We start from the raw sequence: 22,597 nt of genomic DNA on the forward strand, positions 1-22,597 counted from the left end.
ATTTCTGCCCAGTGCTCTGAATGTCAACGTAAAGAAATTCAAGCAAGCGCGGGTAAACGGCGGGAGTAACTATGACTCTCTTAACCGTAAGATCCGCGTAAGGGACAGATAAGGAACGGTGGGTTATCCCTTCCGTCTCTAAGATGGTTGGTACCTCTTAGAAGAAGGGGAAGACTTCTAAATTTAGGAAGGACCGAATCAAGTTACCATCAACTTGAATTAGAAAAATGTGTCAAACGCCTTACTGATAATGGGAATATTATAACTTCGGTCAAATTATTAGATGATAGATGGGCCAAACTGCTTCATAACTCAGTAGATGGTCGAGCGCTCGCAAAATCATCGAAAGTTCCACAACAACACCGATGGATCACCGATGGCACCAAAATCCTATCTGGTCGGGACTTCATTAACTGCACACGACTCAGAATTAACACTATGCCGTGCAGGAGTCGTACAACCAGAGGCCGTCATGAAGATAGGTTCTGCAGAGCAGGGTGTAACGCTCTCGAAACACTAGATCACATTTTGCAAACATGCCATCGGAGCCACAGACAAAGGATTGACAGACATAACGCCGTCACTAAATACCTGAACCGAGCCTTAGAAAAGACCCATTCCAGAGTGGACTGGGAACCATTGCTCCACACTCCAGACGGAACACGAAAACCGGACTTGATAGCGTCGCAGGGACAATTCTCCATGCTGCTTGATACCCAAATTGTGGGTAGCAATGTGGATATGAAGTCGGCCCACAGACGAAAGATCAACTACTACAAGGGCTTGGACGCCTTAATCAAGGAAAAATATAATACATCGGAAGTAGTATACGGGACAGTCACCTTAAACAACAGAGGCGTGTGGCACTACGAGTCAGCTAATTTTCTGCTATCAGGAAAGGTCATTAAGAAAGAAGAATTAAAGATAATATCTACGCGTGTATTGATTGGTGGACTGAACGGTTTTGGAGCATGGACAAAAACAACGTCCATAAAACGACAAGGAATAGGGTAGGATGTACCTGAGTTCAGCGTGCTGCCTGCGCATAAGATCCCACCAGGCATAATACTAGGAGTTAGGTTTAGTGGGTATTGCCTTCGGGCCGAGTCCCACACTACCTGGTCAATCTGGCGACCGGTATGCGGAAATGCGTGCGGAAAACTTAAATCTAAAACGGACAACTTGTTGTCCAAAACGGCCGCTGCCCAAAAGGCAGAAGCCAAAAATGAAGAGAAAGTGCAGGAGAAGGGGGATACAACCCCTAAAGAGAAAGTGGCTAAAAAGGGGATGCAACCCCCAAAAAGAAAATGGTGGAAAAGGGGGATAAAACCCCTAAAGAGAAAGTGGTGGAGAAGGGGGATACAATCCCTAAAGAGAGCACAAGCAATCTATCTGCGGATAGTTTGAGTAAAGTTAAAATTGAAAGAGAACAACTTGAAAGTTTTCTCTTTAACGATTCGAACAAAGTTTCCAAAGGCGCAATTAAGTTTATCCTTGAAAAATGGTCGAATTTGGAGCTTATGCTTCAAAAGGAAATTTTAGAGCGCGGAAAAACAGAGACCAAGTATAAAGAAAGAACCACAAATATGTCATATGCAAATGTGGCATCTAGAGCACCCAACCCAAAAGTCCCATCGCAAATAGTGCAACAGAAACCAAAAAGCGAATTCATATATATTAAGCCTGAATGCGACAAAACAGACAGGAGATCGAATGACGAAATAAAAGACCACGTAAAAACTGGTCTTAAAGACATTAATAAGCAAATAAAAGTCAGAGGCATACGGCAACTCCGAAATAAAGGAGTTGTCTTAGAGGTTGAAACAAAGCGAGACATAGAAATAATTAAGAGAGTAAATTTGAGTGCGCAAAAATTAGTTGTGGAAGAGCCCAAAAAGCTTCAACCACAACTAATTATGTATGATGTAGAAGAAGACTGCCAGGAAGAAAACTTCCTGGACTGTCTAATTCTAAAGAACTTTGAACACTTAGAGGAAGCAGAGGCAGAGCTTCTAAGAAAGGAGTGCAAAGTGGTAACCAAATTCAGAACAAAATTTGGTAAAAACAACTGGGTTATCCAATTACCCGGAAAGCACGCCAGTAGACTACTCAACGAGGGCAGAGTCTACATGGACTGGCGTACATACAGGCTCAGCGAGTATGTAAAAATTCCTCGTTGCTATAAGTGCCATGCATATGGACACATAGCGAGAGTATGCAGAATCGAGAAACCTGTTTGTGAGAATTGTGGCAGCAGTGAACACACCACGAGTGACTGCTCCAAAGAGCAAGACGCAAAATGCGTAAACTGCGTAAGAAATAAACGCAAGGAGACAGGCCACAAGGTGACTTGGAAGTTATGTCCTGAGTACGAGAAACAGCTTCAAATTTACAAAAATAAAATATCATGGGACTAAAAGCAGCCCAAGTTAACGCACAAAGGTCTAAATCCGCAGCAGCCATCCTAGAACTTATTTTTCATCAGTTAGGACTTGACATACTGTGTATTCAAGAACCTTATTCAATAAGGGGCATGATAAAAGGGTACACCTCAGCAGGACTGAGAGTACTACAACCGGAAACGACCAATCCTTGGGTTGCAATCGTAGTAAGAGAAGGAGAATACGATATTTTTCAAAGGTCAGAGCTGGAATGTGATCATATAATGTGCGTAGAGATATGCACTTATAAAGAAAGCTTGTATCTCGTAAACTGCTACATGCAGTTCTCAGTCGACATAAGTAGCTTCCTGCGAAAGCTGGACAGAATCCTTAGGAACCTGGCCGGCCGCCGCATCATAGTCACCACAGACGCAAATGCAAAATCTGGTTTGTGGTTTTCCAAGACTCTGGATAGCAGAGGTAAGGAACTAGAGGAGTGGATCGCCTCTAACAACCTAGTTGTTTTGAATGAGCCTAGTCACAACTACACATACCAAAGTGAAGCTGGGACACAAATATAGACGTAACACTTACAACCCCAAATATGTCTTCAAAAGTGATCAACTGGAATGTGAGTGATATAGCGACCACCAGTGATCACAGCCTTTTAACATTTGAAGTAGTGCTTGAAGCATCAGTCACAAGGCAAATAAAGAACCAAGCAGGCTATAACACAAGAAAGGCTAAGTGGGACAGGTTCGGGAAACTGGTGGAGAGGGAATTCGGCCAACAAAGTCTGGAGTCTCTGCAGAGGTTAGACCCAAATAGGGCTATTAAGATATTTAACAGAAAACTAAAAGTAATCTGTGACAAATCCATGCCCAAAAGGAAAGCCGGAAGCAAGGTCATGCCATGGTGGTCGGAGGAGCTGACTTGTCTAAGGCGGGAAACTAATAGAACGAAAAAGTGTCTCTTGCGGGCCAAGAGACTATGTCTTGATGACGTACCAATCAAAATGCAGGCATACAAAAGGGCAAGAAATAACTATGTCAGAGAAATTAGAGAACGTAAAACAACCTCATGGAGAGACTTTGTGACAAGCGTTGGTAACGAAGATTCCTGGAGTATAGTATACAAAATTGTATGCGATAAAATAAACAAGAAGGCTTCTCTATGCTCATTAGAACTCCCTTCCGGGAACTTCAGTGAAACATGGGAAGAAACTGTAAACGTCCTTCTTAAAAAGTGCCTGCCTACAGATGATCAGCAAGAGAACGCTGATCACATTAAAATTAGAGAAAATATACGCCAATATCGAAACCAGAACCTCGAACCAATCATCGACTCTGTTGATGTAGAACGGGCATTACTAAAACTAAAAGATAAAAAAACCCCAGGAGAAGACGGCTTCACTGGCGAAATAATTAAAAAATTATGGAGTCATAACAAACAAGCAATCCTTAGTACACTAAATAAATGCTTCCAAGATGGCAGTTTTCCTACCGATTGGAAACAGGCAAACCTATGTCTAATTCCCAAATGAGGGAGTGAAAACAGAAGGCTTGCCAAATCATACCGTCCAATCGCCCTTCTGCCAGTGATGGGAAAGATCTACGAGAAAATACTCGTAGAGCGTATTAAGACAAATTATACAGAAATGAACATGTGCAATGCACGACAATTTGGCTTTAAGGCAGGCGTCTCCACGGAGGACGCACTGCTAACGTTTAGAAAATGCATGGCAACGAATATGAAGTATGTACTTGCTATATTTGTGGATATTGAAGGTGCTTTCGATAACCTGTGGTGGCCCGCCATCACACATAGGCTGACGCAGGCAAACTGCAGCAGCCATATGGTAAATATAGTCAAGGACTACTTTAAAAGGCGAAGCGCCTATGTAAGAGGCAACACAAAGAAAGTTGGAAGAAGCATGCAGAAGGGATGTCCACAAGGATCAATAATTGGTCCTGTTGCATGGAACTTCTGCATGGACGTTCTTCTAGACGACCTAGCTCAGCTAGGAGAAACTGTAGAACCCGTTGCATACGCAGATGACTTGGCGTTAATAATTAAAGGAAACTCCAGAAATGATCTGGAGAGAACTGGTACTATGGCTCTTAAATGCGTTGAGGACTGGTGCGTGACGCATAAAGTGAGAGTCAGCAGTGGAAAAACTGTCGCAATGATAATAAAGGGCAAATTTAATGAAGGCAGACAACCGATCATTAAAGTTGACAAAAATAGCCTGAAATATGCAAAAGAAGTGCGATACTTGGGAATTACTATAGATAACAGGCTAAACTTTGTAGCGCACACTAAGTTTCTAAGGGAGAAACTAGTCAGCTTCATCCTGAAAATCAGGAGGGTTGCAAAGGAGGAATGGGGCCTTAAAAGAGGCACCCTTGATACTTTGTACAAAGCAGTGGTAATACCTATAGCAACATACGGCACTGCTGCGTGGTTCGACAAGTCGTTTCACACGCACAACCTTAGAAACTTGAACGCCGCGCAAAGAATAATTCTGCTGACACTCACCAAGGCGTGCCGTACCACCGCAACAAATGCATTACAAACAATAAGTGGCAAAATGCCACTAGACCTAGAAATTACACAACAAGGCATCATAAACCTTGTAAAATGAAATGAGAAAATTAGCTGGAAACCCAAGCAGGTAAACCCTCAATCTAGAGGTTAAAATGATAAATGAAGCAATAAAGCTGGAATGGCATAAAAGATGGGAATTGGCAAATACGGGTAGGATAACCTACGGTTTCATTGGCGATATTACATACGCTACAAGGAACAAGTGGTTTAAACCCAGTAGAGAGTGCGTGTATATTCTGACCGGATACGGTCCGTTTAGGCACACACTTTACACAAGGGGCGCCACAGAAAACGACAAATGTCCCTTCTGTGGAGAAATCGAGACAAGCACGCACATGCTGGTCATGTGCGACAGATATGACGAATTAAGAAGGGAAAGCCTCTTTGAAATAGCAGGGAACACAAACCTTGATGTGTACCTGGAAACCAAAGCCAATTACCTGGGGCTTGTTGCTTTCGCAGCACGAGCCATTAAAACCAGAAATGAAGTGCAAAACCAAAACTAAAACCTATAATCCAAACTAAAGCTAGAAATGCAGGACCGCCTCCACGTGGTTAGGGATGGAAACGTCAGCCCACTGACGGCCAAAGGTCCTGCACAACACCCACAAATATAATATCAAAATTTGAGAAATAAACAATTATTAAGTAGACGCTACATAGCAATGAGTGAAAGCTCGAGCTATATGGAATAAGAATAAATAATGAATGAAATGTCCCTATCTACTTTCTAGCGAAACCACTGCCAAGGGAACGGGTTTGGAAAAATTAGCGGGGAAAGAAGACCCTGTTGAGCTTGACTCTAGTCTGGCATTGTAAGGAGACATGAGAGGTGTAGCATAAGTGGGAGATAGCAATATTGTCGGTGAAATACCACTACTTTCATCGTTTCTTTACTTACTCGATTGGGCGGAAAGCGTGCGTCGAGAACTTTCGTTCCGACTGTCACGGTTTTCTAAAGCCAAGCGTGTAAGAGCGGTGTGAGGCTTTGCGCCGATCGCCAACTATACTCTAGCGTGATCCGATTCGACGAAATTGCTAGGCCGGGAGTTTGACTGGGGCGGTACATCTGTCAAATAATAACGCAAGTGTCCTAAGGCCAGCTCAGCGAGGACAGAAACCTCGCGTAGAGCAGAAGGGCTGGCTTGATCCCGTTGTTCAGTGTGCACAGGGACTGCGAAAGCACGGCCTATCGATCCTTTTGGCTTGAAGACTTTTTAGCAAGAGGTGTCAGAAAAGTTACCACAGGGATAACTGGCTTGTGGCAGCCAAGCGTTCATAGCGACGTTGCTTTTTGATCTTTCGATGTCGGCTCTTCCTATCATTGCGAAGCAGAATTCGCCAAGCGTTGGATTGTTCACCCACAAATAGGGAACGTGAGCTGGGTTTAGACCGTCGTGAGACAGGTTAGTTTTACCCTACTGATGAATCGTCGTTGCGATAGTAATCCTGCTCAGTACGAGAGGAACCGCAGGTTCGGACATTTGGTTCACGCACTCGGTCGAGCGGCCGGTGGTGCGAAGCTACCATCCGTGGGATTATGCCTGAACGCCTCTAAGGCCGTATCCTTTCTAGACAAAGTAAGCAACGATATCTCTAGGAGTCTCGTGAGTCGAAAGGCTCAATACAATGTGATTTATTAGGTATTCGGCACACGCCGTTTATTGCACGAGCCATTTTTAGCCGAATGAGGCGCTGGACAGTGGCGGTATCCATCCGTTATATCTGTCCTGCCTATAGCGGTCGATCATGGGTCACTAGTTCGAAGTCGAGACTCGGAATCGTTTGTAAACGACTTAGGTACCTGGCGGGGTGTTGTACTCGGTAGAGCAGTTACCACGCTGCGATCTGTTGAGACTCAGCCCTCGGCTTGGGGATTCGTCATGTTGGCTTGACGTCACCCCACGCTATTAGAGCATAAGCCTTAAGCCTTACGTTGTAGCCGGTTACAGTATGCCACGATCATTTCGACTTTGCCGTCGAAAAATTGTGCATATTGTAACACACACGGCACTTCTTTGGTACCTCTAACTATTTTACATAAAACTCGCCTCTATGGAAATATTTGATATATTCATTATTTCTTAAAGACAAGCTAAATTGTTTTCAATATGCTTTATAATTGGCAAGAAAATTGCAATTTTAAAGAGAAACATTTATTATTAGGTATTTCTTATTTAGAGTATATGATTATATATTTTATATAATTTTTTCTTTATAAGGGAGAATGTTTTTTGCCGAGTTCTCTAGAAATGCGTACAAGTCACCAATTATATAAAATGCATACAAGTTACATATAAAATCAAATGCGTACAAGTTTCCAATCAAACAAAGTACGTGTAAGTTGTCAATAATGCAAAATGCGTGCAAGTTGTCAATTTGCAGAATGCGTGCAAGTTGTCAATTTGCAAAATACGTGTAAGTTGCTATTTTTATTTAATTTTTGTAATATACTCTAAATAAGTAATAACTTTCACCCATGAATATTTCGAATCTTTCATAACAAAATATTCAGTATATTTATATCTTTATAACAAAATCTGCAGTATTATATATATATATATATATATATATATATATATATATATATATATTATATCATTTTACATAAACTATTTTCTCATCTCTATCAAATTTTAACAGTTTATACCGAGAGTATGTACTATTTATAATTTGACTTAACATCGGTAAAATACTAGGCAAAAAGTCAACGATACGTGGTGTTCCCAAGCGGTTTCCCATCTAAGTACTACCCACGCCCGATGTTGCTTGACTTCGGTGATCGGACGAGAACCGGTATATTCACATGGTATGATCGTTGACGACAAGTAAACTATACAATCATATGTATACATATGTTTTAAACGAAATTTCAGTAATAATTTAATATATATCTGCAATGTTACCATAGGGATAACTGACTTGTAACGCGAAGCAACCGAAAAGTTACCATAGGGATAACTGACTTGAAACGCGAAGAAACTGAAAAGTTGCCATAGGGATAACTGACTTGAAATTTTGTTCTTAGCAACGAAATATAAAAAATCTCGAGAAAATTATATGAACACACTTAACCATTTATATTTTATTCGTTATTTTATTCTGCATCTTTCGTACGAACAAAGTTTTTTCGTATCTTTTACGGTTTTGATGTTATAGAGCAATATGTGTAGATGTTAACTTGTCAAAATGCAAAGTGCGGCTAGGTTGGAGCAACACTCCTCACGATTCGATATTTCTGTAAAGAAAACATATAAAGTATTATACATCGTTAGAAAGGTCTCAAAATTCTTAGTTTTTTTCCCATATATCGCAACTTCGAATTCCGAACGGTGTGGCCTACAGGCGAGTTGCCGTCGTAAAATTTCAGGAAAATCGGAAAATCTCGAGAAAATTATATGAACACACTTAACCATTCATATACCATTTTATTCATAATTTTATTCTGCATCTTTCGTACGAACAAAGTTTTTTTGTATCTTTTACGGTTTTGATGTTATAGAGCAATATGTGTAGATGTTAACTTGTCAAAATGCAAAGTGCGGCTAGGTTGGAGCAACACTCCTCACGATTCGATATTTCTGTAAAGAAAACATATAAAGTATTATACATCGTTAGAAAGGTCTCAAAATTCTTAGTTTTTTTCCATATATCGCAACTTCGAATTCCGAACGGTGTGGCCTACAGGCGAGTTGCCGTCGTAAAATTTCAGGAAAATCGGAAAATCTCGAGAAAATTATATGAACACACTTAACCATTCATATACCATTTTATTCATAATTTTATTCTGCATCTTTCGTACGAACAAAGTTTTTTCGTATCTTTTACGGTTTTGATGTTATAGAGCAATATGTGTAGATGTTAACTTGTCAAATGCAAAGTGCGGCTAGAGAAACGTGTTGCGGTTGGAGCACACTCCTCACGATTCGATATTTCTGTAAAGAAAACATATAAAGTATTATACATCGTTAGAAAGGTCTCAAAATTCTTAGTTTTTTTCCATATATCGCAACTTCGAATTCCGACGGTGTGGCCTACAGGCGAGTTGCCGTCGTAAAATTTCAGGAAAATCGGAAAATCTCGAGAAAATTATATGAACACACTTACCCATTCACCATCTTTCGTACGAACAAAGTTTTTTTCGTATCTTTTACGGTTTGATGTTATAGAGCAATATGTGTAGATGTTAACTTGTCAAAATGCAAAGTGCGGCTAGGTTGGAGCAACCCTCCTCACGATTCGATATTTCTCTAAAGAAAACATATAAAGTATTATACATCATTAGAAAGGTCTCAAAATTCTTAGTTTTTTTTCCCATATATCGCAACTTCGAATTCCGAACGTGTGGCCTACAGGCGAGTTGCCGTCGTAAAATTCAGAAAATCGGAAAATCTCGAGAAATTTATATGAACACACTTAACCATTCATATACCATTTTATTCATAATTTTATTCTGCATCTTTCGTACGAACAAAGTTTTTTCGTATCTTTTACGGTTTAGATAGTATAGAGCAATTTGTGTAGTTGTTAACTTGTCAAAATGCAAAGTGCGGCTAGGTTGGAGCAACACTCCTCACGATTCGATATTTCTCTAAAGAAAACATATAAAGTATTATACATCATTAGAAAGGTCTCAAAATTCTTAGTTTTTTTCCCATATATCACAACTTCGAATTTTTGCACGGTGTGGCCTACAGGCGAGTTGCCGTCCTGAAAATTTTGTAAAATCGGAAAATCTAGAGAAAATTATATGAACACACCCTAACCATTTATATACCATTTTATTCGTGATTTTATTCTGCATCTTTCGTACGAACAAAGTTTTTTTCGTATCTTTTACGGTTTAGATAGTATAAGCAATTTGTGTAGTTGTTAACTTGTCAAAATGCAAAGTGCGGCTAGGTTGGAGCAACACTCCTCACGATTCGATATTTCTCTAAAGAAAACATATAAAGTATTATACATCATTAGAAAGTCTCAAAATTCTTAGTTCTTTTTCCATATATCACAACTTCGATTTTGCACGGTGTGGCCTACAGGCGAGTTGCCGTCGTGAAAATTTGGAAAATCGGAAAATCTAGAGAAAATTATATGAACACACTTAACCATTCATATACCATTTTATTCATAATTTTATTCTGCATCTTTCGTACGAACAAAGTTTTTTCGTATCTTTTACGGTTTAAAGAAAATCGAGGAAAACTGGTTTGAACATTATTGTAAATTTAGAAAATTTTACAATTGACTACGTCAATTATATGTGAATGTAGCAGAACTAGCAAAGCTCTCGCAGCGATGGTCTTTCGTTTTGTGAACGTTTGATCGGAGCGAGTTGAAATTATTTGTGTCTGCTGACCGCAAATGAAATCTTGTGATTACTCGACAAATTATTGCTGTGATCAAGTGCGCTCCTATAGTATAATTTACTGTGGGCAAAAGCCTCGGCAATGATCATTCGTTTCATTAACGTTTGACCGGAGCTAGTCGCAAAATATTGCGCAGTGTGCAAAGCAGCGTGACGCGGTTTACAACCGCTTAGCGCTCTTATGCATTGTGTGAGAGCACTGCCATGTATATCTGCTCGGTATCGCCAGATGCCTGAGCGAATGACGAAGTTCGTTGTGAAAACGGCGTTCTTTTTGAATATTATACTTTAAACGCATAGCTCAATCAATTCTTTGGGCGCTAGATGAAAGTCTAGTGTTTTAAAATCGATTGTAGTAAACGCTTGCGTTAGTATTCTATATACTCTGCACATTTTATTCAATTGTGCGAATTTGAACATTCGCTTCATTGCGTTGTTTAAAGAAAATGAAAAATCAGCGAAAGCAGATTTTTCAATCTCACACACAGTGAAATATTCATATTTCAATTTTGAAACGAGATTTGTATCTCGGACCGAAACGCGAAAGCTTTACGGTGTACTAATTGTAACCATAATAATCTTACTAGTTTCAGAATCGCCCGAGTTATCTTAAACGATTTCGAGGGGATCACGATCGAAACATGTATAAATATATATAAAATCACCCTGAACGGTGGATCACTTGGCTCGTGGGTCGATGAAGAACGCAGCTAATTGCGCGTCGACATGTGAACTGCAGTACATGAACATTGACATTTCGAACGCACATTGCGGTCCTCGGATACTGTTCCCGACCACCTCTGGCTGAGGTCGTATAACATTACCAGACTGCCGCTTGCTTTAAACGGCTTTCCGGCGAATGATGGAGTTTCGCGTAAATGCGTGCTCTTAAATAATTCACTCAACGTGTGAGCCAGTCCACTTTGCAACATCGGACATTACCGTTCGTTGACGTTCTGTGGGATTACGGCGGTTATGTGTCCTAGAGATTTTATATTCTTGCGACCCTCCCGATAACCGGAAACGAACTCTTCGAAATGCGGTTTCGTTCCGCAAATTGGACGATTCAAAGGTTCCTCGTCGATTTTGTGTGCGCTTGCTTACTAACGTTTGCGAGCACATCATAATCATATACAACCTCAGAGCAGATGAGATTACCGCTGAATTTAAGCATATTACTAAGCGGTGGAAAAAAAACTAACTAGGATTCCCTTAGTAGCGGCGAGCGAACAGGAAGAGCCCAGCACTAAATCCCGCGGCCGGAGACGGACGCTGGGAAATGTAGTGTTAGGGAGGATCCGATTATCTCGGTGCGTTGCGGTGAGTTCAAGTCCATCTTGAATGGGGCCATTTACCCATAGAGGGTGCCAGGCCCGTAGCGACCGTTTGCGCGTATCGAGAGGATCTCTCCTCGTCGAGAGAGCGAGTTGCTTGAGAGTGGCTCTATTGGTGGTAAACTCCATCTAAGCTAATATGACCACGAGACCGATAGCGAACAAGTCCGTGAGGGAAAGTTGAAAAGAACTTGAAGAGAGAGTTCAAGAGTACGTGAACCGTTCAGGGGTAAACCTGAGAAACCCGAAAGATCGAAAGGAGAGATTCATGTTATCATTGTCTTCCATTTATTGGCGTGCGATTGACCGGATTCGTCCTGTGATACCCGTCGGTTTATGCGTTAGGCGCGATGGCATGCACTTCTCTCTCAGTAGGACGTCGCGACCCGTTTGGTGTCGATCTACGAGCGGCGGTAGCCTGTCACGAATTTATTCGCGTCAGACCCCGCGTGCTCCGGTCGACTGCCAGACGGTATAACGATATGGTATAGGGTCGCTTTTAAGCGTTCGGCCGGTTGCAAGCACGGACGGTTATTGGCCGTCGGACCTGGTCCGGCATCGATGCCGCCTCGAGCTGTTAGCTGCCGTGTCCTCGGACGACTCTATTACCGGTCAGCGATGCTATTGCTTGGGTACTTTCAGGACCCGTCTTGAAACACGGACCAAGGAGTCTAGCATGTGCGCGAGTCATTGGGAAATACAAAACCTAAAGGCGCAATGAAGTAAAGGTTCGCTTAGTGAACTGAGGATGACGGGACCGCATCTACGGATGCGTGCTCGCAATCCCGGGGGCGTCTCACTCTCATTGCGAGAAGAGGCGCACCCCAGAGCGTTACACGCTGGGACCCGAAAGATGGTGAACTATGCCTCGGTCAGGTCGAAGTCAGGGGAACCCTGATGGAGGACCGTAGCGATTCTGACGTGCAAATCGATCGTCGGAACTGGGTATAGGGCGAAAGACTAATCGAACCATCTAGTAGCTGGTTCCCTCCGTAAGTTTCCCTCAGTAGCTGGCATTCGATGAGCGAGTCTCATCCGGTAAAGCGAATGATTAGAGGCCTTGGGGCCGAAACGAACCTCAACCTATTCTCAAATTTAAAATGGGTAGATCTCTGGCTTGCTTGAATAGTGAAGCCAGAGATTTGTATCAGAGTGCCTAGTGGTCATTTTTGGTAAGCGAACTGGCGCTGTGGGATAACCAAACGCCGAGTTAAGGCGCCTAAACCGACGCTAATGGGATACCATGAAAGGCGTTGGTTGCTTAAGACAGCAGGACGGTGGCCATGGAAGTGGAAGCCGCTAAGGGTGTGGTAACAACTCACCTGCCAAAGCAACTGCCCTGACAAATGGATGGCGCTGAAGCGTCGTGCCTTTACTCGGCCGCCAGGCATGAGAATCGTTCATAATAGTTCGTTTTGACGCCCTGGTGAGTAGGAGGGTCGCGGTGGTGTGCGCAGCAGGGTTTTGGCGTAAGGCTGCCTGGAGCCGCCATCGGTGCAGATCTTGGTTGTATCAAATCTCCAGCGAGGCCCTGGAGGACTGACGTGGAGAAGGGTTCGTGTGAACAGCCGTTCCACACGAGTCAGTCGAGAGTTAAGGCGCCTAAACGACGCTAATGGGATACCATGAAAGGCGTTGGTTGCTTAAGACAGCAGGACGGTGGCCATGGAAGTTGGAATCCGCTAAGGCGTGTGTAACAACTCACCTGCAAAGCAACTAGCCCTGAAAAATGGATGGCGCTGAAGCGTCGTGCCTTTACTCGGCCGCCAGGGCATGAGAATCGTTCATAATAGTTCGTTTTGACGCCCTGGTGAGTAGGAGGGTCGCGGTGGTGTGCGCAGCAGGGTTTTGGCGTAGGCTGCCTGGAGCCGCCATCGGTGCAGATCTTGGTTGTATTAGCAAATACTCCAGCGAGGCCCTGGAGGACTGACGTGGAGAAGGGTTTCGTGTGAACAGCCGTTCCACACGAGTCAGTCGATCCTAAGCCCCAGGAGAAATCCTATGTTGATGTTGGTGTATTTTATTTTGAATAAAATTCACACCCATCGGGCGAAAGGGAATCCGGTTCCTATTCCGGAACCCGGCAGCGGAACCGTTTACAAGTCGGGCCCTCGCAAGAGAGTTTGTCGGGGAACCCAAAATGACCTGGAGACGCCGTCGGAAATACTTTACTTACGAGTTTACTTTTCTGTATGAGCGTTCGAGTTCCCTGGAATCCTCTAGAAGGGAGATAGGGTTTGGAACGCGAAGAGCACCGCTGTTGCGGCGGTGTCCGTATCTTCCCCTCGGACCTTGAAAATCCAGGAGAGGGCCACGGTAGGTGTCGCGCCGGTTCGTACCCATATCCGCAGCAGGTCTCCAAGGTGAAGAGCCTCTAGTCGATAGATAAATGTAGGTAAGGAAGTCGGCAAAATTGAATCCGTAACTTCGGGATAAGGATTGGCTTTGAGGATCGGTGCGTGCCGGGCTTGTTGGGAAGCGGGCGTAGGCCGATGTGCCGGGCCTGGGCGAGGTGAAATTGTTCTTGTGACTTAGATCCGAGCTCGGTCCCGTGTCTAGGCCCCCCGCGGATCTTTCTTGCTGCGAGGTTTCTGTGCCGGCTTCGGTCGGTCAGTCGTACTCTTCGGCCGCCATTCAACGGTCATCTCAGAACTGGCACGGACTAGGGGAATCCGACTGTCTAATTAAAACAAGCATTGCGATGGCTCTAGCGGGTGTTGACGAATGTGATTTCTGCCCAGTGCTCTGAATGTCAACGTGAAGAAATTCAAGCAAGCGCGGGTAAACGGCGAGAGTAACTATGACTCTCTTAAGGGCAAAGACGTACGCCAAAATATGAAGGCCTGATTGCAGACTTTCTATCTACACTGATGAGACAAGTAACACTAACCCTTGTCCTGTGGCCACTGATATGGACATGAGAGATGACCTCACTAAAGCACTATGACAAGTTCAACAGTTCCCTATTGGTTACATATGCCATAAAGCTACGGAACTATCACCAGAGGAATTAAGGAAGCAGGTGAGCGAGTATCTAGAGTCCACCTTCCCATATTAACGAGTGACCAACCCCAAGAACAGCAAGAAGGGGAAGCACCAAAGTTAAACAAGAGGCAGCAGCGCAGACATGAGTACAAAGTGACTCAAACGCATTGGAGCAAGACCCAAGCAAATTTATTTCTTATATACTAGACTGCAAAGCTACCTCGACCCCCCCACCACCTGATGTAATGGTGCAGTTTTGGTCGAATGTACTAACAAATTCAGTCGATGTATCACCAGATGTCCAAGCAGCGAGAAGCGAAGATCTCTCGCACCTCTGGAAACCCATGTCTACTGAGGAAGTCAAATGTGCACTTCCAGACAGAAACACGGCTCCGGGTCCGGATGGTATATCAGCCCCGACTGTTAAAGTCTATGCCAACCGACATCCTGGTTAACTTGCTGAATTTGTTAATGCTAATGGGAAGGATTCCGGACAGAATGATGGAATCATATACAACCCTGATTCCAAAGAAAGATAACGCTGAACACCCTGGTGATTACAGACCCATAACTGTCTCATCGGTTTTAAAACCAGAACATTTAATAAAGTGCTGGCTAGGCGTCTGCTTAGTGAGGTTCAGATTGATAGTCGACAAAAGGCGTTCCAGCCATTTGACGGATGCGCACATAACACACTAGCGCTAGATCACTTTTTACGGCACCATAGGCATAACAACAAGCCTGTGTTTTTAGCTTCGATAGATTTTGCCAAGGCCTTTGACTCAATATCACATGCTGCGTTGATCAACACACTACAATACTAAACTTACCACAACCCTTCACTCTTTACGTTAGGAACTGTATGAACATGGGTGGACAAGACTTCGGTCAGGGCGCTGGACCTCGGATCCCATTAGTCCGAGGTGCGGAGTCAAGCAAGGAGATCCTTTGTCGCCCATCCTGTTTAATCTAGTTATTAATAGAATGATTGAGACCACCCACCTGAGATCGAGGTAAAGGAAGGCATGACTTATAATGTTCTGGCTTTGCTTTTGCTGACGATTTGGTTTTAGTGGCAGCGTCAGTAAAAGGACTGCAGACATTACTCAGTCATGCTGAGAATTTTCTCGCAAGTTGTGGCCTGAGGATTAACACTAACAAGTCCTTTACGGTAGCGATTAAGAACGTGCCGCACGTGAAAAAGTCATTTGTCGATAAGGATATTATCTTCAAATGTGGGACGCAAACACTACCTGCAAAGTCAAGGGGTCGACGGCTGGACTTACTTGGGGGTGGAATTCACTCCCGAGGGTGCCAATATTGGTGATCTGAAAGCGAAACTCCAGTCAACTATTGAAAAAATAACCAAAGCACCATTGAAACCACAACAACGGCTATTTGCGCTAAGAACCATTGGCATTCCTAAGTTAATGCATCAATTAACATTAGGTAATGCCAAACTAGGGTTTCTGAAGTCGCTCGATGGTGCAGTCAGAAAGGCAGTTCGTTCATGGCTGCGACTACCTAATGATATTACTAATTCATATTTTTATGCAAATAGTAAAAGATGGGGGCCTATCTTTCCCATCATTAAGGTGGTTAGTTCCTCTTAGGAGGAAAAATAGACTGGTGAAGTTGAACTGGGGTGAATCCAGCTTCCACCAACTGGAGATTGAAAAGTGTGACAAGAAACTAATGGAGAATAACATCGTCCTTGCCTCTCAGGAGCAACTGGATGAACGATGGGCTCGGCTACTGCACAAGTCAGTGGACGGGTCTCCATTGGTAAAATCATCCAAAGTACCATCACAACATCGGTGGGTAACTGAAGGCAACAAGTTCCTGACAGGGAAAGATTACGTGAATTGCATTAAGTTCAGAATTAATGCAATGCCTACGAGATCCCGAACAACTAGAGGTAGAACAGAGGACAGGAACTGTAGGGCCGGTTGTAATGCTCCAGAGACGTTAGACCACGTCCTACAAACGTGTCACCGTAGCCATCGTCAACGAATAGAACGACACAATGCAGTCTGTAACTACGTCAAAAGAGCGTTGGAGAAATCGCACTCTCGTGTTGATTGGGAGCCGACCTTCAAAACACCCGAAGGCACTCGGAAACCGGATTTGATCGCGTCACAGGGTCAGAAAGCAATTGTACTGGACGCCCAAATTGTAGGAAGCTCCACTAATATGGCCGGAGCCCACAGACGGAAGATCGAACATTATAAAAATCTGGAGGACGTAGTGAAACTGAAATACAATGTGTCAACAGTGGTTTATAACACAATTACCCTCAACATCAGGGGGGTCTGGCACGAAGAATCGGCAAATTTTCTAGTGTCGGAGAAGATATTAAACAAGAATGAATTGAAGGTAATCTCTACTAGAGCGATAATCGGAGGACTAAACGGATTTGCGAAGTGGTCAAAAACAACGACTACAAGACACGAGCCACAAGGAATCGGATGACCACCTGAATTGCACGCGTGCTGCCTGCGCTTAACATCCCCCAGGCACAATACTAGGAGTTAGGTTTAGTGGGTATTGCCTTCGGGCCGAGTCCCACACTATTGGTCAACCTGGCGACCATTGTACATAAATGCATTCCCCTCCTAGCCAAAAAAAAAAAAAAATAGCCAAATGCCTCGTCATCTAACTAGTGACGCGCATGAATGGATTAACGAGATTTCCACTGTCCCTATCTACTTTCTAGCGAAACCACTGCCAAGGGAACGGGCTTGGAAAAATTAGCGGGGAAAGAAGACCCTGTTGAGCTTGACTCTAGTCTGGCATTGTAAGGAGACATGTAAGGTGTAGCATAAGTGGGAGATAGTAATATCGTCGGTGAAATACCACTACTTTCATCGTTTCTTCTTTACTTACTCGATTGGGCGGAAAGCGTGCGTCGAAAACTTGCGTTCTGACTGTCACGGTTTTCTAGAGCCAAGCGCATAAGAGTGGTGTGAGCCATTGCGCCGATCGCCAACAATACTCTAGCGTGATCCGATTCGAGGAAACTGCTAGGCGGGGAGTTTGACTGGGGCGGTACATCTTTCAAATAATAACGCAGGTGTCCTAAGCCCAGCTCAGCGAGGACAGAAACCTCGCGTAGAGCAGAAGGGCAAATGCTGGCTTGATCCCGTTGTTCAGTGTGCACAGGGACTGCGAAAGCATGGCCTATCGATCCTTTTGGCTTGAAGAGTTTTCAGCAAGAGGTGTCAGAAAAGTTACCACAGGGATAACTGGCTTGTGGCAGCCAAGCGTCCATAGCGACGTTGCTTTTTGATCCTTCAATGTCGGCTCTTCCTATCATTGCGAAGCAGAATTCGCCAAGCGTTGGATTGTTCACCCACAAATAGGGAACGTGAGCTGGGTTTAGACCGTCGTGAGACAGGTTAGTATTACCCTACTGATGAATCGTCGTTGCGATAGTAATCCTGCTCAGTACGAGAGGAACCGCAGGTTCGGACATTTGGTTCACGCACTCGGTCGAGCGGCCGGTGGTGCGAAGCTACCATCCGTGGGATTATGCCTGAACGCCTCTAAGGCCGTATCCTTTCTAGACAAAGTAAGCAACGATATCTCTAAGAGTCTCGTGAGTCGAAAGGCTCAATACAATGTGATTTATTAGGTATTCGGCACACGCCGTTCATCGCACGAGCCATTTTTAGCCGAATGAGGCGCTGGACAGGGGCGAAATCCGTCCGTTATATCTGTCTTGCCTATAGCGGTCGATCATGGGTCACTAGTTCGATGTAGAGACTCGGAATCGTTTGTAAACGACTTAGGTACCTGGCGGGGTGTTGTACTCGGCAGAGCAGTTACCACGCTGCGATCCGTTGAGACTCAGCCCTTGGCTTGGGGATTCGTCATGTTGGCTGACGTCACCCCACGCTATTAGAGCATAAGCCTTAAGCCGTCGCATTGCAGCATGCCACAATCAGTAGGCTTGACAGTCGAAAACTTGTACATGCTGTACATGTGACACTTCTTCGGTATCTACCTAGCTATTTTGTACAACGTGCGTGAGTCAGCACGTAAATCAAAACTTATCGACAAATTCCAATACTAGAAATATTCATTATTTCTTTCAATAACCATAATGTCAAGAGAATAAATATAAATATTTTGTACGTTTACGAAATATATGTTTTTAAGAGAAACTTTTCATAATTTTTTAATATAAATATATGATATAATTCATTAAATTCTGTATAGAGAGAATGTTTTTTGCTAAATTTCTTGGAAATGCGTACAAGTTGCTAATAAGCAAAGTACGTATAAGTTATCTACAATGCAAAATGCGTGCAAGTTGTCAATGTGTAAAATACGTGCAAGTTGTCAATTTGCAGAATGCGTGCAAGTTGTCAATTTGCAGAATACGTGTAAGTTGTCAATGTGCAAAATACGTGCAAGTTGCTATTTTTATTTAATTTTTGTAATATACTCTAAATAATTAGTAACTTCCAACCTATAAATATTTCGATTCTTTTATAATAAAATATTCAGTATATTTATTTCCTTTTTAACAAAATATCCAGTATTTATATATAATTTCAAACTACATCAAGTAAACTTTTAGGGGACATTAACGAGTAAGCCTAACCTAGAATCTTGCATCGAAACAGGTTAAAAACATTTTCCGGCTTTTTGAAATCAGTAACTTACGGATACCTCAGACTACGTCAAGTAAACTTTTAGGGGACATTAGCGAGTAAGCCTAACCTAGAATCTTGCATCGAAACAGGTTAAAAACATTTTCCGGCTTTTTGAAATCAGTAACTTACGGATACCTCAGACTACATCAAGTAAACTTTTAGGGGACATTAGCGAGTAAGCCTAACCTAGAATCTTGCATCGAAACAGGTTAAAAACATTTTCCGGCTTTTTGAAATCAGTAACTTACGGATACCTCAGACTACATCAAGTAAACTTTTAGGGGACATTAGCGAGTAAGCCTAACCTAGAATCTTGCATCGAAACAGGTCAAACTGCTTTTGTAGAAAAATATTGTTTTTGGGTTTTTACGAATGACATATATTTATTCTATTATTTATTTACACGACATGGTTTAAATACAACATTTTTATTTCTTTAAGTTATATTTTTGCTTGCTTTCCAGTCGAGGATGCTTTTCACGAGATAGTAGTGTCGCTGTCATAACACCTTCGCGATTTTGCTCCAATACGCGTTTTGATATATTAGCCAGTAATTGAACATGTCTCTCGGTTCCCTGAATGTGGACCGGAATTTTAGGGTCACTCCATGGACACTCATTGCTTTGTAGATATTGTACTAGATGTTCATGAGGAATATTTAGCGTAAAGGCTGGTTCGGATATATTTGAATAATCATCCATATCTATCATATTAGTATAATCGGTGCATTCAAAATTTATTTCGGGTGTTTTGTAATCTCTCAATTGCGTCAGGTCTTCCACATTATTACGGTAATATAAGATTTTTCTTATAGCTGAATCTCGTATTTCCTTTTTATTATCAAACAACATTGCTAATAAAATATTTTCCGAGTGAGCATAGTATGCGTTTTCTTTAGCAACATTGTTCACAATTTGTCTTAAATTCGAGTCTAAATATTGCGTCCAGCTAATAAATTTATAAAATAATATACTACCATACACCACAGAGTTGTAATATTTAATGTTAAAGTACATTGGATATATACTTTCATTACGTAGTTTGCCAGAATTTTCAAATTTTGGATGGCTCATTCGTAGTTACATATAACCGAAGTAACCTACTAGCCTTCGTGAGCCAACGGGAATGTGCTATTGGCCCTGGTTTCATGTTAGCTAAGTCTGTCGATACTTCCCCAGAAGCAACTGCTTTAGCTATTTTTATTAAATAACTTGAGTCAGTTGTCGATTCAGCAGGACTTATATCAGCCAAATTTTCAAGTGGGATTGTTTCAAAGTCTTTTACCGGCTGGAAGTATATAGGAAAAAATAAATTATATTGAATTTGAACATAGGGTATTAAAAATAGTAAATATGTTATAACTCACCGGTATATTTTTGCATGTTTCAATTTGTTTGCTTAATATTCCAGTTTTTGTTCGTGGTCCAGTGGTCAATGATTTTTCCAAATAGTTAAATAAATGGCGAAGTGGAAGTTCGTTAAAGTGGAGAAGACACACAAACCAATGCAGTGGCCTGTTTAACTGAATTTCAAATCGACGTAAAATCCCATTTTTTACGCCTGTATTTGCTGGTTCACCATCGCAACATATGCCTATCAAAGAATCGAGAGCTATTCCTTTATCGGCGAAAAAACTCGTTCAATTTGATTACTTTACTTTCCGAATCTTATCTTCATTTTCCAATTTGTGTAACCCAACAATTGGCAATTCGGTTCTTTTAAAATAACTAAATGCGCTTCTTTAATCATTTGTGGGTGAAACTTCTTATCGATTTTCTCCATGGTAATAAATCATTTTTTTCGGCCGTCGAATGAAAATGCTATTAATTCAGAAGAATCATATCGTTGTGTAGAGCTTGCCTATTTTTCTGCCTCTCACGAACGCTTTTATTTTTAACTTCCCGAAGGAGAAGTTTATGTTTTTCATCAAAAAACCCGATTCGCTAATTTTATGTTTCTCGACGTTTCAAGCCATTCTGAATCGAATGAGACCAAATTTGGAAAAAGTATGTGTGTGTGTGTGTGTGTATGTGAACAGATTTTTGTCGTAAATCGACGTTTTCTCTCGAAAACGCTGGGTCGATTTCAAAAATTTAAAGCCATTCGATGTATCTCGACGAGAACTATTGTTTGTCAGTTTTGTGCGACGATCGGCCAAGCCGTTTCTTTATAAATGGCAGAAAAGTGAAAAATTTTTCGTCTACGTTTTTAGCCCGCAATTCTGAATCGATTTGAAAATTCAAAACCGTTCGAAAGATATTGGTTGGGAATCGTGCTGATTAGTTTTTGGTAGAGATCGGCCGGGCCGTTTTCTTGTAATAAAGTTTTTTAAAAAAAAAATTTCGACGATTTTTATGATTATTTTTTTGACGATAGATACCATAGTCTTCTAGATCATACTAAAATATTACGGCCCTACGACAACTGGTTCAGCTTTAAAAATTCGTCAAAGTTTGCAAAAATCAGTATGGTCTTTTTGGCATTTGTCAAATTAGACTTTTGATCGACGTTTTTCTCAAAAACGCCTAAACCGATTTTAGAATTTAAAAGCCATTTGATGTATTTCGGTGAGGACTATCGTTTGTCAGTTTTGTGCAACGATCTGCCAAGCCGTTTCTTTGTATTTGAAAAAAACTTTTTCGTCCACATTTAAGCTCATCCTACCGAACGATTTTAAAAAATCAAACACTGTTTGAAAGATATTAGTTGGGAATGATACTGATTAATTTTAGGTGAAAATCTACCGAGCCGTTTTCTTGTAATTAACTGTTGAAAAAAAGTGTTAAATTTTCGTCGACATTTAAGCTCATCCTACCGAACCGATTTTAAAATATCAAAAACTGTTCGAAAGATATTAGTTGGGAATGGTACTGATTAATTTTAGGTGAAAATCTACCGAGCCGTTTTCTTGTAATTAACTGTTGAAAAAAAGTGTTAAATTTTCGTCGACATTAAGCTCATCCTACCGAACCGATTTTAAAATATCAAAAACTGTTCGAAAGATATTAGTTGGGAAATGATACTGATTAATTTTAGGTGAAAATCTACCGAGCCGTTTTCTTGTAATTAACTGTTGAAAAAAAGTGTTAAAATTTTCGTCGACATTTAAGCTCATCCTAACCGAACCGATTTTAAAATATCAAAAACTGTTCGAAAGATATTAGTTGGGAATGATACTGATTAATTTTAGGTGAAAATCTACCGAGCCGTTTCTTGTAATTAACTGTTGAAAAAAAGTGGTTAAATTTTCGTCGACATTTAAGC

General features: G+C 41.9%; 1 non-coding gene and 3 pseudogenes across 1 annotated transcript; 3 read left to right on the plus strand and 1 right to left on the minus strand.

Moving 5' to 3' along the window:
* LOC113372052 overlaps positions 1–6,870 on the plus strand; it is a 9,422-nt pseudogene extending 2,552 nt beyond the window's left edge.
* Positions 6,871–7,693: 823 nt separating this feature from the next.
* LOC113372051 lies at positions 7,694–7,811 on the minus strand. Its single transcript, XR_003366704.1, has one exon. It is a non-coding gene; the product is annotated as a 5S ribosomal RNA (ribosomal RNA).
* Positions 7,812–11,015: 3,204 nt separating this feature from the next.
* On the plus strand, positions 11,016–11,166 carry LOC113372054 (annotated as a pseudogene).
* Positions 11,167–11,487: 321 nt separating this feature from the next.
* On the plus strand, positions 11,488–18,545 carry LOC113372056 (annotated as a pseudogene).
* Positions 18,546–22,597: the final 4,052 nt, after the last annotated feature.

The sequence above is a fragment of the Ctenocephalides felis genome, unplaced genomic scaffold, assembly GCF_003426905.1.
Source record: "Ctenocephalides felis isolate EL2017-DRISC unplaced genomic scaffold, ASM342690v1 CF-g0.4_SCAFFOLD_01540, whole genome shotgun sequence".
Lineage (NCBI taxonomy): Eukaryota > Metazoa > Arthropoda > Insecta > Siphonaptera > Pulicidae > Ctenocephalides > Ctenocephalides felis.